At 46.5% G+C, this 12330-nt stretch overlaps 1 pseudogene; it reads right to left on the bottom strand.

Annotated features, from left to right (window-relative positions):
• Positions 1-2348: 2348 nt before the first annotated feature.
• LOC126508046 (poly(rC)-binding protein 2-like) lies at positions 2349-11725 on the bottom strand (annotated as a pseudogene).
• Between the last annotated feature and the right edge of the window lie 605 nt (positions 11726-12330).

Raw genomic sequence — 12330 nt, 5'->3', positions numbered from 1 at the left:
CGCTGAGAGAGAGGAGCCGCACCGCCCAGCACTGACCCCAGAACTTGGTAGAATGTCTCTATCTCCCCAAGTTCACAGTCTTGTCCCATTTTGCAATTGGCCATCTTTTCCTTGCAACAATCTGGAAAAATGACTCAAACTCGACCTTCTGATTGGCTCTGTCCCTTGGTTGTCAAGTACACACTACCAGCACCGCAATGATCTGGTACACACAGTGGACCGACAGCCAAAACTGTCACTGAGCAGGCTGACTCTCCAGCCGCTGGTCAGATGCATCTTGGCCCTGACGTCACTACCAAGCAACAGATCACTCTGAACTTCACTCCCTTGCCTTGCCAAGGAAGACTAAATTCGTGTACTCAGTAAGCTAAAGGTATCCACACCCAAAGTTGTTCCAAGTGGCATCAGACTCCTTTTTTTAAAGATTTATTTAGTATACAGTGTTCTGCCTGCATGTATGCCTGCAGGCCAGAACAGGGCACCAGATCTCATTATAGATGGCTGCTGGAAATTCCCATGTGGTTGCTGGGAATTGAACTCAGGACCTCTTGAAGAGCATCCAGTGCTCTTAACCCCTGAGCCATCTCTCCAAACCCAGCATCAGACTCTTAAAGAGCTGAAGAGATAACTCAATCAGTAAAGGGCTTGCAGCACAACCATGGGGATCTATGTTGCACCCCCAGGACCCATGCTTTCTTAAAAAAAAAATGCAGGCACAGTGGAGGGGCATAGAGCCAAGATGATCCCTGGAATTCCTTGGCTAGACAACCTACCCTGCTCAGCAAGCCAGGCCAGTAAGAGACCTTGACTCAAAAGACAAGTTGAAGTCTCTCTCTCTTTTTCTCCCTCACACACACACACACACACACACACACACGCACATGCACATGCATGCACACACCCCTGACTTACACTATCACACCCAGCTTAAGCAGATATGCAGAGCCCTCAGATCCCCAGCAAATAACACATAATAACCCTGCCTTGTCATTAAGTCGTCGTGGGCAGAAGCAGAAGGAGCTGTGTTTTAACTGAGATGTAAAGGGTCGTCTTTGAGAGACCTCCACTCCAGGAGAAACCATCAGATCAGAGCTGCCTGCAGACTACCTGAAGTTCAAACCAGCTGCGAGACTGTGCCCCCCCCCCCCGGTCTCCACGGGCAGCAGCGTTTTCCTCCCCGTCCTCCCCTGCACGAAGCAATTCGTGCACTCTGTAATTAAGAAATCCACTAATTACAGCACAGGTCTGAGATGAACGTAGCTATGTTCCACTGGGGGACTGTCAACTCCCCTGGAAAGGGGAACACGTTGAAGTGGGTGGGTTCTGACAGGTAGCTCGGCTGCTTCTCCCGAATGTCTCACCTCAAGGTACAGAGACAGATTGTTCAGCTCTCAGGTAGAAGCCCTAGATGGTTTCCGGGTATAAAAATTGAAGAGGCTAGGCAGCAGACAGTTTATTAGCAAAGGTAGTGTTACATGGATGGAGGTATTCAAGTGAATAGTCCACAGCACTTGAGATTATACAGGCATGGGCGACCACACAGGGGTATGCGTGTGAGTGTGTGTGTATGTGTGTTTGTGTGTGTGTGTGTGTGTTTGTCTGTGTGTGTGTATGTGTTTCTGGGGCTTGAACCTTAAGGAGTTTGTGCATGTTAGGCAAGCACTCTACAACTGAACTGTAAGTCCAGCCCTCTTTTTTCCAAATCTCAGTAAATTGCTCAGGCTAGCCTTGAACTCACTACATAGTCTAGGAAGGCCTCCACTGGGTAATGGACCTGTCTTCATCGTTTTTGAAAACTCCTAGCTTCATATTTAGTGATACTTTTGTTTTCAGACGATGCCAACTTGCCAGTCCACACTAACCATTGTCACGCTTCCTTCTCCTGTCCTCAGTAACCCCACTAGCAATTCGATGTCACTTCTTTTACTCTTTATTGTATTATCTTCTGCTTGCCCCTCGAGAACCAAGGCTCCCTTTCCCCCAGACTGCCACAATGAGGCTCCTTTTATGGAGTATTTTAGACAAACACCTCCGTAGAGATCTGCCTAACTGAGTCATGTGGTCTTCAGGACTTCACAGATTATGTCTCTATATTGTCACTAGAACTATTTTTGTGGAGTTTTTAAGAAAGATGCCCTGTTGGCAAAGGGCTATTTGCTGACTATAAATACCAGATTTTCCCACTGAAGGCCTCTCTGGGACAATCTACTCACAGCTATGGCGATCACTGTGAAGAAAGGTTTGCTGTTTCTGTAGAGGAATTAGTGGAGCTGGGAAGGTTATTTACACAAGCTGTCCTATGCTTGGCTATTTTTTTTCATCTGTTAATTTTTTTTAAAATTCCTGACATTACATAACTAAACTGAAATGTATTAATATTCCACTTTTACATTTCCATGACAAACAAAAATTCATGAGCCAAAAAAAAGCCCAAAAAAAGGAAAAGGGGGGAGAAGCTTATAAAACTAAATATGGATATCTCAGCGTAACTGCTGAACAGAGAAAGAATTAAAACACTTTCAATTAAAAAATCATGAGTGAATGATAAAGTGTGTAGAAACTGAAAATTTATAAACTGAAACCGCTGACTGTTCAGAAACTACACAGACGGATCACGGGTGGTGGTGAACAGCAGAAAGGGATTATGGGTGACTCTGCACTGTTCTAGCTGCTCCCCATGCCACCTGTCTCCGAGGAAAGCCTGACATTGATTAGATACTGAGCCAGGTTGATGCTGGCAGCAGACCCAGTGATGGTGACCTGCCTATCAGTAGGTCCTTCCAATGGGTTTGAGATTTTGATCTGCGTCCCAGACATCTGATGAATCTCATTGATTTGTGTGCCCTGACACCCAGTTATGCAGCCAACCAAATCATTTGGAATGGTGAATTCATGAGAAGGAGTGTGAGCAGATGTATTCCATCCTGCCCAATAGCCTTTCACCTCTGGAGAGCTGGATCCGAGGCCACTGAATCCGGTGTTGCCATGGGTCATGGGAAAACGAGACTGTTGCATTGACAGCTGGTGCAGCTTGGTCAAGTCTGGCTGGGGAATGGCATACTGTCTGTGAATGATATAGGCCTGGCAACCTGCAAAGATGACTGGAGAACTCGAGGGCTTGGGCTGGTACGGGATGGCCATGCCCTTTGCGGGGAGGACTTCACCATGACCACGCAGATCTGTTTGACACACTCAGTGATAGATTGTGAAATGCCAACAGTAGTGATTGCCCACTCGGTTGAGCTGGGGAGCACATCTCCTGCCACCTGGACCTGAGTTCCTGTTCTCTCTTCTATTTCCTTGATCTAGCAACCCCCTTTTCCAATGAGAGAGCCACACTGACTAGCAGGGACCACGAGCTGAGCAGTGAGGTAACTGGGGGTCTGCTGGCAGCTGTGTTTTTGGTCACAGAGCCGCGTATGTCCTCTTGCAGCTTATCAATGATCATAGCAAAGGCTTTGAAGATGGCATTAGTCGGTCCCGCGAAAATGACAATTCTCTCTGGACAGTTCTTGTCTGAGATGTGAGTCCGTGCACCACTCTCCTCGCGCACCTTCTTAACAGAGTCTCCTTTCTTCCGATGACACCGCCAACTTCCTTTCCTGATAGCAGCCCGACAGCAAGAGTGACATTTAATCCACCTTCAATCAGCTGTTTTAAAAGCAGGAAAGACGTCTTTTCAACAATGTAACTAATGAAATCATTAGGAAGGATGTCTACGGACTCACGGACTGCGCGGAAGGTGTGCTGTGCATTGCTCCTCCATGCCCATGTCGGGAAGCTGAGAGGCAGCGAACCTAAAGAAAGCAGCTGGGATTTAGAGGACTTGGAGCCGAGCTTGCCACTGCCATTCCAAACTCTGGGCAAGAGCTCCGTTTCTGGGTGGGGTGTGGGGTGGGAGGCAGCCTTTCTATAGCACCTACTGTAGAACTGGAAAGATGTCAGGCTCCCAGTTTTCTTCATTTCAGAGGGAAACTGGTAATGTTCCTAGATCCTCCATGATTGAAAAGAGAAGTCAAGAAACCTTAATTGGGTTCCTAGTTGGTATAATTCATATGTGTGTGTGTATATGTGTGTGTGTGTGAGAGAGAGAGAGAGAGAGAGAGAGAGAGAGATTTAGTTTTCAACTACAACAGGATTTTTTTATTATATTTCATACTTAAAAAGAAAGGGATGACATTGGAGAAAGGGGAAACGATGAGCTCTCGTTTTGAAATTATGCGTGTACCACATCAGAACTCTTTTGGGAATGTCCTCTAGGAGTCCCTTCCCACCCTCACAGAGCTGCTCAAAGTTCCACAGGTGAGGATGCATGGTGTGTGCTGAAGGTGGTCAGGAAAGAGCTCCCATTCACAGCTTCTATGGCAGGAGATTCATCCCTTGGGGGTCCTTACAACCCGAAGGCCACCAGCACACACTTTGAAAGGCACCCACACAGCACTGAGAGGGTGCATGCCCACAAACAAACTCGGGGAAAAATCTCAGTTCATTGAAGCAGTCGAATGAAGAACAGACGGAGATGGACAGGAGGGCACTCTGGAGAAGTCATCCAAGGTGCGTTAGGAAATAAAGTCAACTCCAGTACAGGTCAGACAGACACTTGTCAACCTCTGCAATGTGCGTCCCTCAGTGCAGATTGGCGGCCTTCATGAGACAAAATGTCTAGCAACAAACACGCCGTTGTCATACTGTCTGCCAATTAATTAAAAAATAATAAATACTGACCATGAAAAGAAGCATGAATAGTACATATCAATGGGGAATAAGTCAATAATACGACTGACAGATGTTAGAGGTGAGCAGAGTGACGTCAGAACACTTCTTACATAACCACTGCTGATGCCCAAAAGGGCATTGAAAGAACCAAGTAAGACTTTCAGAGATGAAAACTAGAAAATACAAGATTTAGAAAAAAAAAATACATAGAGGCTAACAAGATAGCTCTGTGGGTAAATCTGTCTGCCACCAAACCAAAGACCCGAGTTCAGTCTTAACCAGGAGCCAGGTCTCTTGTACTTTGAAAGTAATATTTCATTTTGTTTATTTTGTTTGCATTTGTTTGTGGGAGTGGGCATGGGTCAGGACAATAGGCAGGAGTCACTTCTCTCTTTCTACCGTGTGGGGCTGAGGGGTTGAACTCAGGTCAGCAGGCTTGGCAGCAAGAGCCTCCAACAGATGAGCTATCTAACCACCTGGCATATTAGAAGCATCCCTGATTTGACTGTGAACTCTGCTGCCAAGAATAATGAAAGTCGGGTTTAATGTATTCTCCCCTTTGCTGTTAGGTCAGGCAATATATTTGTGCAACACACACATACACAGACATGCATACATATACACATACACAATACACACAGATATATATACACAAGTGTACACATACAGGAAAGAGCTCTGTTACACAAGATAACCCAGGGCAGTGAGATGTCTGGAATACAGGAGACTTGGCAAAGACTCTCCGTAAGATGCCTCCCTGACAGTCCTCTCTACTCAGAGCAATCACTGGGGTCAAGAAAAGCTCTGAGCAGTTCTTGGGACTCCACAAAAGTTTGGAGGCCTTTTATTTATTTATTTTTTTATCCATCTTTTCTGTTGATGGCTTTTAACCACAAGCCTGATTATACTTCCCTCATAAAAGAAAGGTCACCTTGGTCCATTGTGGTGCCCTGGATTTCCCTCCCACAGCTCTGTCACCTTCAGTTTAATCTCTGAAACCCCTGAGCCTGACCCTTCCAACAGCAGGTTATGCGCATAGCTCTCCTGCCTCCTAAACATCTGGCCATTAACCCCACACTGCTGTCCCTTAATTCCCACAGGGCAGATGTTGGCAATTAGCGCTTCTCAGGTTCAGACCTCCAAAAGGCCTCCCGCTGTGATCTTTCTGTAAATAGCTCCCGCTAGCTATCAAAACTGATGATATAAGTAAGGACTTGGGGGACAAACACAGCCATCTCTCCAGGCTCCCAATGGGGATATTCAGAGACACCCCTCCCCGGCGAATATTTGAAACTGCCTATAGTAGCCAACCTTACATATAACTAGGGATTATTTTTCTATGTACATCACAGATACCTATGACAGAGTTCCATTTATTTTCTAGACACAGGAATGTTAGGCCATCCTCTTTAGGTTGCTCTTAAGAGGCCAGAAAACACAGTCATAAGAAATCAGGTCACACACCCTGCAATTCATATTCTCTCTCTCTCTCTCTCTCTCTCTCTCTCTCTCTCTCTCTCTCTCCCTTTATCTCTCTGTGGCTTTCTCTTTTCCTGTCTCTCTTATTCTTGCTCTTTTCCAGGTTTTAAGGTAAGTCTCTCCTTCCCTTTAAGGCCGTGTTGTATTGTCTTTAATGTCGTCGTTTATTTCTAATCCTCTCTCAGTCCAAAGTCCAATCATGCCCTTGAGTCCTTCCTCCTAATAAAACACTTTTAAAAAAATAATATCTTTATTCCTTGAACATCATACATACATACCACATTTGTTGATCATAGCCACCTCCTACTCCCCCTTCCCACTCACACCCACACCCAGAATTTTGTATTCTTGTTTTCCAGATCCTATCAAGTCCAGTTTGTGCTGCCCAAATGTTCACGGGGCCATCCCCAGGAATGTGACTGACCTACCAGGGACCACACCCTTAAAGGAAACTGGGTCTCCCCCTCTTAGAAGCTATCAACTGTCTGTGGTTCTTCAGTTAGGGGTGGGGGATCATGAGCCCCTCCATGCTCCATGCTGCCTGGCTTGATCTAATACCGGTCTGGTACAGGCATGGACAGCGGCTGTGAGTTCACAAGTACAAAAGTCCTGTCGTGTCCAGAGGACACTGGTTGGGTCAAAAAAACCTCATTCCTGAAGGGCAATTCCATGTCAGTGTCCTTTACACAAACCGAATGGTGCCTTTTCTCTTTTTCCTTATAGTTAATCATTCCTGGAAAGAAGCTGCATCTACAAGAACTGGTTAGAACTGGTCATGTGGAAAGGTTAGAATGTGCTGGTTCTTTCTGGGGCACTAGCTTCAGTCCCTTGAACAGTCATCACTCGCCCGCCTCTGTGGACGAACTAACATCTTAATAAACAAAAACATTTGGGACTCTATTATTAAAAGTTAAATCATCAGATAGCGTCTGAGTCTCTAAGAAAGATACCCCCATTTTGCTGTAACCATCTCCCTGATGGGTGGGTACCAATATATTTATGACTTCCTTTATTTTGTTTTTTTTTTAATTTATATATTTATTTATTAAAGATTTCTATCTCTTCCCCACCACCGCCTCCCATTTCCCTCCCCCTCCCTGAAAATGCTTCCACGTCAGGGATGTGGAACCCGGGGTGACCCATGGCCACAGTCATTCAAATTTGGCCCCAGAATAATCCATTTCCCTTCACTTTGAGTTGTAAGCTGTGGGGTGTGTGTGTGTGTGTGTGTGTGTGTGTGTGTACATAAATAGACAGAGATTTGCAACCATAAGAACCAGGAAAAACCACTGTAGGCATGCACTGTGCCCAGAGCTGGGGGGCTGGGGTCTCCTTCTCTCTCTAAAGATCTCCTTGCTGTACTCTCCCATCAGGACGGTACGAGCTGACACAGTGCCTACGTTATGAGGCCGTGTGCAGCGAGTGGCGCAGGCCCCTGACACAGCACCAAGCTTCCTCGGGGGGTCACTTGAACGCAAGCACAGCCATACGATGGGCATTGATCTGATAAGCAGGGTGACTGATGACTAACGCGCGCAGGGAGCACAGTCCTTGAGGACATAAACAAAGGGGTGACTCCCTCCCAGGCAGGATGGGGCAGGGTGATCTGAGATTCATTAGGTCACTCAAGTCAGCAGGCCACTATAAACCTAACTGAAACTGTTTACTTTTAGAATTTGCCATGTAAGGTTTTTGGACTGCAGTGAACTGTGGGCAGCTGAACCCAGAGGAAAAGTTAAACTGAAGATAAGTTAGGACCACTATGTTCCCCAGAGCAGTGTTTCCTAACTGTGACAGACACAGCCCGGGGGTCCAGTGTGATGCCACATTCTTGGGGTAGGAAGCATCCTTTGCAAAGCAGGCATTTGGGACAGTCCACACACCTACTCACCTCCTTGTCCCTTTACCTCCTCCATGGGCATGCTCCCCAGGGCTTGCACCCTTCGTGCTCCAGCACAAGCTCCATCCTTTCAGGGAGAGCATAGCAACTGGAGGAGAATTGAAGGAAGTTGACCATTGGCTGTACAAAATGAGATTTTATAGGGCGAGAACAGCACGTAGGCTGCCTTCCTAATGACGGGGACTCTCTTCAACCTCTCTGTGCCCCAAGTTTCTGGTCAATAAAATGAGTCATGAAGAATATCAGCAGGCTGGAGAGATGGCTCAGTGCTTAAGAGCACTGGCTACTTTCCCAGAGGACCAGGGTTCGATTCCCAGCACCGGCACAGTGGCTCACAATTGCCTGCAATTCCAGTTCCGGGGACCTGAAGCCCTCTTCTGACTTCTGTGAGCACTGCGTGTACATGGTGCACAGACATCAAATAATGTGAATAAACCTATTAAACTTTTTTAAAATGCCATAAAATAAGGGCTGGTAAGAAGGCTCAGTAGGTAAAGGCATTTGCTGCCAAGCCTGACAACCTGAGTTTGATTCCCCAGGATACATACAGTAGAAGGAGAGACCAGGTCACAGTCCTCAAAGCTGTTCTTGACCTCAATATGCACAAAAGCACCTCTCTCTCTCTTTCTCTCTCTCTCCCTCCCTCCTTTTTCCTCTCCCTCTCTCTATCTGTGTAAATAAATGTAATGAAAAAGAAATTACAAAATAAACAAAAGGGTGCCCTACAGAGAGCTAAAAGAAATAGAAACCCACTGGGCCATGGGCATCATGGGCACGGTGACCCTTGCCTACAGTCTAGCACTCGGGAAGGAGAGGCAGAAGAGTCAGGAATTCAAGAGCAACCTCTGGTACATACTGAGTTTGAGGTTGGCCTGGGCTATGTGAGATTGGGCTCAAAAACTTAGTAAAATAAAAGCCTAAAGTCAAGAAAACAGAATAGGGAGGTTTGGTAGCTGGATAGAAGGTTGGCACACCATTAAAGGGCCCAAAAAAATGCATGGTTTAAATCCCGTCTAGGAAGACATGTAAAATTCACACTTTTTCTTTTTAACTTTCAAGTGTTTCTCGTAGCTTTTTATGAGACATGGTTTTGGCCTAAATCTGTCATCCCAGGCAGACATTAGCATTTCCTGGGAAGGGCTGACTAGGAAAGTAGAAGAGAAAGCAGAATAAGCCAGATGGAGCAGAATTTGTTTTAAAGGTCTGTGTACATCAGAAAGGCTTCCAGAAGGTGCAGACTCAGATGCTCATCTCTGAGGAGTGGCTATAGGGTAGAGGCTCTGGGCAGCTGATTTCCAGTTCACTAAGAAAAAAGCATCTTAAACAACAGTACTGTGTTCACCATTTGCCAGGCAGGGTGTCACAGATTGTCCTTGCAGACATTTGGAGCTGGGTAAATCCCTGCCTTCCAGGGTGCTGTCCCTGCCTGTGACATAAAGATTAATGGCATCTTTAGCTCCTCCCCTTTGAGATGCCGGCAGTACTCACTCACATCAGGCTGCTTAGGCAGAACTGTCTCCAAACGTCACCAGATTTTACCTGGTGAGGGAACAGGGAGAGAATCAATTCCACTATCCACTCAATCCCTCACTGTCCAAAGACACCTCTTCCCCTCTCTCTCCCTCCTTTCTGCCTAAAAAGGTTGCCATCTTGTTAGGAGAAAAATTATATATATTATTGTAATATCTATAATTACTCTGAACTTGTTCATATCATTGGTTGTTTGTCTGTGTGCACATTACATAGGGAAACCTGCAGTGCACAGTGGTTAGCTGGGGACAGAACTAGTGACCAGCTTCCAGGTGTGAACTCAGTACCAACTGCCTAGTAAGGGTGTGATTTATGGCACACCATTTCACCTATCTAGAAAAGACCATTTGCCAGAAGAGTGCCAGAAATGGGCCAGAAAGATGGATCAGCAGGAAAGGGCACCTGCCAGGCAACCCTGATAATCTGGGTTCGACCTCTGGAACCCCTGGAAATGCACAAGGAAAGAACCTACTCTGCAAGGTTGTCCTCTGACCTCCACACATGCCCTCCCCTCTGTTGTCGGTTGCTGTTTTACTCTTTGGCTCGCTCTTTGGGGGGTCCCAACCAGCTCCCAAATAAATCACATGGAGTCTTATTCTTTATTATGAATACCAAACCTTAGCTTGGCTTGTTTCTAGCCAGCTTTTCTTAAATTATCCTGTCTGCCCTTTGCCTCTGGGCTTTTACATTTCTCTATTTCTGTATATCCTTTCTTTCTTCTTTTTCCATGTCTGGCTTTAAGGCTGAGTGACTAGCCCCTGGAGTCCTCCTTCTCTGGCTCCTAGATCTTTTCCTCCCAGATTTCTCCTCCTATTTATTCTCTCTGCCTGCCAGTTCCACCTAGCCATTCTCCTGCCTCGCTATTGACTGTTCAGCTATATTGACTGGCCATCAGGTGTTTTAGACAGGTAAAGTAACGCAGCTTCACAGAGTTAAATAAATGCAACATAAAAGAATGCAACACATCTTTGCATCATTAAAATAAATGTCCCACAGCATAAAAACATGTAACACATCTTTAACAAATATTCTCCAATGCCTCCTCCCAACACACATGACACTTTTTAAAAGATTGAGGCTGGGTGTGGTGGTGCCCACCTTTCATCCCAGCATCCTAGAGGCAGAGGCAGGTAATTTCTGTGAGTTCAAGACCAGCCTGGTGTATACAGCAAGTTCCAGGCCAGCCAGAGCTATGTAGTGAGACCCTGTCTTAAGTAAACAAAACAGTAGCAGATTATCGAAAGCATTAAGCAGAGATCGACAAACACAGCCTGTAACATACAGCATACGGCCAGCTGTTGATTCCCAAGGCAGGCAGAAAGGACCCCACCCCCACCCCAGGTCTGTGACAAGTTGTATGCAATGTGCTTTACACACAATAAACTCTGCAAAGGAGGAGGGGCTGAATGTCTGTCACCTGACCCATTCTCATTCCCTAGCATGCCGGAAGCACCAACAGAGCGGAGTGGTGCTGAGAACAAGAAAATCCTCGGCTCATGAGGGTTCCCGGTACCAGCACGCAGGGCTCTCTCTCCCTTCAGCCGTCAGGAGTGGTTGCTGGCTACCAGTCACCAAGATCTTTCCCGTCCGAGACTCTTACCAGAAGGCCGCTCAGGCAAAGGTTTACAGATTCGGAGACCTTCACACATTTTGGCACTGGTGCCAGAAAGGTGCCTTCAGGCTCTCCAGGAAGCTGGGATGTCGCTAGCACAAACTGAGGAGGAGGAGGTGGGCGCTCACAGCACTCCACTCGGACTCTCGCCCACTCCGACCATCTGCCTGTTTATGTTCTTAGCTTCACTGAACACAGTGAAGATGAAGGATGGGAAAGACAAAAGTGAAAATCTGACTTCAAGTACACAGATCGGCGAGTCTGTCTGGAGCGCTCTCTCTATCTCTCGGTCCCCGCCTACCTGTGACACTCTCTGGTTCCCGGACTTCCTGGCCAGAGGGCAGAGATGGAAGCAAGAAGGGGAGATGGGAAGAGCCATCGCGGAGGAAGACTCGGGGTGTCTTGGTGTGTTCTGGATCCTCCACAGGTCCTGGGGTCCCCCTGTAGTTCTTTAGTAGAATGTTGGGTGTCCTCTCACCCCGATTCATCCTTAGCCTCAGGTCTGATGGCTGTATGCCCTAAACACATTAGATTCTCCATGAGTGGTCAAGGACGCCAGGAGGGCACGGATGTAAGTTTTCTCGGTCCCTAAATGTTCCTGTAAGGTCTAGAGAACAGCGGTTCTGAGAACGGCAGAACGAGACCATCTCTGAGACGGCTGACGTGGTGCCAACCCTGATCGTACCTGCAGAATCTGCAAAAGCACTGTCTTCCTCCTCCTTTCAGCAAAATGGGAATCACGTGGTCGTTTCTCTACCATTGCTGTGGCTAAGTCTCTTTAATACAAACCTCGGCCACCATACCATTGCAACCCTTTGTATTTCAATACACTTCTCCAAGGAAAATGGGGACTTGGATCACCTCAAAGCCATTGTCATCAGCAAGAGTTACTAAATCCTTGATACTACGTAATACTGAGCCCATATCTAAGTTTTTCTCATCTTCAAAAAAAGTCCTTAAATTATACTTAAGGTGTATGTATGTATTGTGTGCTTGTGCAAGTGTGTATGTGATCATATGAGCCAGCATGTGTGCATGTGTGTGGGTGCACATGAGTGTGTGTGTATGTGTGTATGTGTGTGCACATGAACGT

Source organism: Alexandromys fortis, unplaced genomic scaffold (genome assembly GCF_014885135.2).
Source record: "Alexandromys fortis isolate MF-2015 unplaced genomic scaffold, M_Fortis_MF-2015_v1.1 scaffold_81, whole genome shotgun sequence".
Classification (NCBI taxonomy): Eukaryota; Metazoa; Chordata; class Mammalia; order Rodentia; family Cricetidae; genus Alexandromys; species Alexandromys fortis.
This window is presented reverse-complemented; position numbering and strand designations above follow the sequence as displayed.